Source organism: Equus asinus, chromosome 9 (genome assembly GCF_041296235.1).
Source record: "Equus asinus isolate D_3611 breed Donkey chromosome 9, EquAss-T2T_v2, whole genome shotgun sequence".
Taxonomy (NCBI): domain Eukaryota; kingdom Metazoa; phylum Chordata; class Mammalia; order Perissodactyla; family Equidae; genus Equus; species Equus asinus.
The window spans coordinates 3282942-3288594 of record NC_091798.1 but is presented as its reverse complement, the minus strand read 5'-3'; the positions used below and the strand labels follow the sequence as shown (position 1 = coordinate 3288594).

The window sequence follows — 5653 nt, the reverse complement described above, 5'->3', positions numbered from 1 at the left end:
AAAGTGTACACATGGTCATTGCACTAAAGCATACAAGGGACTCATAGAATTCATTGAAGAGTCCAGAATCAATGGTTTGAAACTACTGCAACATTGCAAAAGAAACATCCACAGGATTAGAATTGTAAACAAAATTTAAAGGTAATTTGAGGATTTAAAATTTGATATGAAAGATTATTGAAGGAAGAGAAAACTCTTTCCCTTGAAGTTTCAAAAGCCCGTTATTAGCAACAAGAAAAAATAACATGCATTTCACTTGTAATTGAATATACAATGATAAAAGGAATAAACAGGCATTAGAAACATGAAGATACTTTGAATTTTTATACAAAGTCCACAAGTTATGAGAAACTTGATAGGAATTATTAGAATGCCATTGATTATATTCATATTTAAAATTAAATTCAGATTTATATGAAATTGATTTATATGGATTGCTAAGTTGAATTTGATTCATAAGAGAAATCTTTTTAGAAAAAATTCTCATGAGAATCATCAGCTCCACATGTAGTAAAATTTATATTTTGATATAACATCAGAAATTCAGTCCAAATGTTCAAAACATATCAGCATGCCTAATAGCCCCAGTAACTTAAGCAGATGCTTCTCAAAATCAAAAATCATCAAAAGTTAATTGCATCTTAGCATTTGCCATCATTGACAATATTTTCAATTACATTGATAACAAATGAAGTTCTTAAAAGTATAAATTTTGATGAAAATAAATTTGGAGGAAAGTGAGCCAGAAAAATATTATGACCAATACAGGCATTACATAATAAAGTATTACTATTTATTATATATAAAATCATGGTACAGAAATATTGTTTGTAATTTGTATTTCATTTATAGCGAATAAATTAATTTTGAAGGAAAAACTTTGCATTTTAGGACCAATAAATCACTTTTTCCTGCTTCTAGAACAAGAGACCTCATATTTTCATTTTGTGCTGTGCCCTTCAAATTCTGTAGAGTGTGACCTTTCCCCTCGCTGCCATACCTGAGATGATAAAGAGCATTTGTGCAGTTATCACCGATGAGCAGTGGCAGCACTTCAACCGGGGGGAAGTTTACATGAGCTGAGGGATTTTTATTGGCTATACAGGTGGGACTTGTTTAGGATAGTAACTGACCCATATTATCAGTGACTCAAATTTGTACATAGACATTGACTTTTCTCAACCTATTTCAGAGAAACCTATAAGAAGTAGTAAATGAAGAAGGAAATCTCATCTGAGATGTTATCTAATACAAGAGTAGCAGTGGCTACTGTTACAAAAGAGACAACAGGTCCAGAATGGAGTCGCTTGTGCTAAGTCCCCATCAACAAGCCAAGACATATACCTAACTTAATTACAGTTGCAACCTCTCTGAGGACTAGACTCTCAAACCACTCAGTCTGGAATTAACTGGTCAGCACTAGCGAGGTAAGCCACCTAACGGACCCCCGCCATCCCCCAAGGGAAGTTGACCTTGCCTGAACCAATCAGCTCTTTTCAAGAATAACTTCCTTGTCCCACCTCCTTCTGACTATAAAGGTCTGTCTTTTTGTACAGGTCTTCAGAGCTTCTTCCTGTCTAGGTGGGATGCTAGAAGGGATGCTTTCAGATTCATGAATCATTGAATAAAGCCAATAAAATCTTTAAAATTTACACAATTGAATTTTTTTGAGGAAGATTAGCCCTGCACTAAGATCTACTGTCAATCCTCTTCTTTTTGCTAAGGAAGACTGGCCCTGAGGTAACATCCATTCGCACCTTTCTCTACTTTATAGGTAGGATGCCTGCCACAGCATAACTTGACAAGTAGTGTGTAGGTCCATACCCAGGGCCCAAACCAGTGCACCCTGGACCACCAAAGCAGAATGTGCTAACTTAACCACTGAGACACCAAGCCGGCCCCCAACTGAGCTTGTTTTTTAACATTACTTAGGATGTAAACTTTGTATGTGCAGAATGTCATGGGCGATTGTGGGAATGTCCTTGATATTCCTAATTCCCATTAATTGACCAAACCTTTGAAACACTCCTCTTAAAATTAACTTCACAATTTCCTTGAATTTTGTTAGCACCTCCAAGTTTTCATTGTTGATCCTGATGTACTCCTGATGTTAAATCACTTCCCTAGGATTCATCACCCTAAAAGTGACAAGAAAGAGAAGTCCGAATCCCTGCTGAAGTTTCAGCTAAGTCCCTGTAATAAGTCTCTCTAAATTGAAAGAAAGATTAACTGGTAAGTTATGGGTCTACCGTGAGAAGACTAAGAAGTCTTCTGAATTTCAATTAGATCTTGACATTCAGGAAATACTTATTTTTCTGTTTTAGACTTATTTGAAAGTGGCAAAACTTCTATGCTGAATGACAGTTTCAGTTAGACAGTTTCCATTTTCCTTTCCATGACCAAGAACCATTTTCACTGACAGCATATCAGCAAAAAATAAATGCATTTGGAAATGAATTTGAAGTTAATGTGAAAATACACCATGAAGAACAAAGGATAAGGGTTGAAATGATTAGTTTATTGCAAAATAATTTTGTCCAGACATGAGTGATTTTCTTCTGCTCTAATTTTAGTCCTTGCACTCTAGACATAAAATAATAATTATAATTACTGTACACTGATACATGAACTTGTATCCAAGTCCTGGCTACACATGCAATAAGCTCTGCCTACGTTTTTACAGCACAGATTCTCTGAATTACCCTTCTTAGGGCCCCCATCACCTCTCTGTTTCTCAGGCTGTAGATGATGGGGTTTAGCATTGGGGTCAGGATGGCGTAGAAGACAGCCAGAACCTTGTCCTCTGTTGGAGATCTGAGGGATCTTGGGTGTAGATAAGTGTAAACAAATGGAGCATAATACAAAGTCACCACAGTGAGGTGAGTTCTGCAGGTCGAATTGGCCTTCTTCCTCCCTTCTGGTGAGGGCATGCGGTGGACAACAAGGAGAACCTGGCCATAGGAGCATGCAATACCAATAAAAGGCAACATGAGGAAGAGGGTAGTGCTCACAAACACTGTATACTCATAAACCCAGGTATCCATGCAGGCCAGAGTCAACATGGCTGGGATGTCACAGAGGAAATGGTTGATGGCCCTGGATTGACAGTACGGGATTTGGAGGGCTTATGTGGTGTGGGCACAAGAGTTGATAGAGCCCATGGTCCAAGATCCTATTATCATCAGCACACATACTCTTTTGCTCATATGAATGGGATAATGGAGAGGAAAACAAATAGCTACATAATGATCATAGGCCATAGATGTCAAGAGGAGTGCTTCTGCAACTGCTAAAGTCAAGAAAAGGAAGCTCTGAACCCCACATCCAATGAAGGAGATAGACTTTTTTCCTAAGAGATAATTAGAAACCATTTTTGGGACAATGGTGGAGATGTAATTCAAGTCAATGATGGAGAGCTGACTAAGTAAAAAGTACATGGGTGTGTGGAGCTGGGTGTCCAGGAAGATGAGGAGAATCATGGACAGGTTGCCAAACAGAGCCATTAGGAAAATGAGAACAATAAGAATGAAGAGGAACAGGCCAATTCTTGATGGTGGAAACAACCCCAATAAGATGAAATCAGTGGATGTTTGATTATAATTTTCCATAGGGGAGCTGATATTATTTTTCCTAGAGTCAAACAAGAGAGTAAGTTAAGTACAAAACTATAAGCTATTTTTAACTTATTATTGTAGTCAGACTGTGTATTACATAAAATTTTATGGCTCTTAAATGAACTGAACTTATCAATTTGAAAGAAAAAAATCTTATTTTCTAATCCAGACATTAAAATTTGAATATGCAAATATTTGTGGCCAAAGTGTTTTCTTAGAAATCTTTAAAATTATTTCAAAACAACATTTGAATTGTGACTTTATTAGGATAAGTGTGTTTTATTACCCTACACAGACTCACATATCATCAAAATCAGGTGTTGTATTCAAAATGTAAGCATAGAAAATATATGTAACTGTATACATTGTATAGTTCTAGTATCAATAAATGTTTATGACCCATAAGGGATGATTTTTCTTTCGTATTTAAGCCCTAAAACTTTCCTCTAATCCTACAGTAGCCTATCAGCTCATGTTGAGGAGTTATATTTATTTCTTAAATTTACTTGGCCAAGTAATGACAAATCATGTTTTCTTGAAGTTAGATATTATAATTTGGCTCATCTGTTCTTAAATATTGCATGAATCCTTATTGTTAAGTGCCACTTACACAAAGTCATTCTCTTCTGCCTCCTCACTCGAGTTCCGAATGCTGCAGTTAAAGAAGACCCTTTACTTGAAAATCTCTACACCATGCTCAGTGTAGCTTTCAGGACTTGCTCAAGCTCTTCCAATGACATGTTTTCTATCTCTCTGCTTCTCTAACATTTATATAACATCACACATTACTTTATAACACTTTGTCTTACTCATTCCTTTCTTCCCTTTGTTTTTCTTGTATTTAGAATCATTTCCAATCCTAGATAAGTATGTGAATTTAAGCACACGTATTTATCATCCCTCCCTCTTAAAACTCAATTATTATGATGATTAAGAAATAGACATGTTACAAATTAAAAGTCAGCAGGTGAGCAAAAGGCACAATGAGAGATGAAATAGTTGAAGACTCTGAAAGAAGGAATTTGGATAGAGAAACATTCAGTCACTTAAATGGAAAAAAGGAAATAGTACTCTGAGAGTCCTTCCTAGAGGTAGGAGGAGGAATTCTCCTCCAAAGACATTGTAAGTGAAGAAGCTCCACACAGTATGTAAAGTTCTAGTCTGGCATGTTATTCTAGAGTTGAATGCTACCAGACTTTTAAGGAAGTTTCCAACATGAAAGAAGGAGATGAACAAATGTACATACATACACACACACACACATACTTATTCACACACACTCTGCACTAATATACAGTGAGTCACACATCATTGTAAAAATGCAGAAAGAGAATGTACTTTTCAAAAATGGGAATCATATCATTAAAGAACTGTGACATATTATCCCACAAGATAAATATTATGAGACATGTAAAATAGTTTCAGGTAACAAGAAAGCCTCTTACACATTACAAACTATAAAACTGATAAAAAAAGATTGAGTGAAAGTTTCAAAGACAAAGTGAAAATATCTATCAGAATGAAAAGAAAGTAACAGCAATAGCAACAGAAAAAGATTGTCATTTTGCAAGGTAGGAGAATTAGAGAATTAATACAGGGAAACCAACATATGCTTATTGTCTTTCTTAGAAATCACATAGTAAAATAATAATGGAGTTATTATTATCAAAAAAACATTTTTTCAGAATTGATATGTATGATACACCATATTCAAACAGCATGAACAAAACACAGAAAAGTAAGTGAGAAATATTTTATTGAAAAATATATTCTTGAAAATTCTAAATGTCTTGAAAACATTTTCTGAAAATTTTCAGTATTGCCTATAAATTTACAATTCTAAAAGTGCCTTGACAGAGAAAATAGTAATAATAATGAGAATACCTACATATAGACATAGTAACTAAAAGATCATCAGGTTTTACAATAATTTATAGTGTTGTATTTTAGCAATATATACTAGACAATTGAACAATGTTGTCAATTTCACAACCCCACACACAAAGTGGATGTAATGATGTTAAAAAGATGGGAAAATG

General features: G+C 35.1%; 1 pseudogene; it reads right to left on the bottom strand.

Moving 5' to 3' along the window:
• Positions 1–2669: 2669 nt before the first annotated feature.
• LOC139046293 (olfactory receptor 2L5-like) lies at positions 2670–3608 on the bottom strand (annotated as a pseudogene).
• Positions 3609–5653: the final 2045 nt, after the last annotated feature.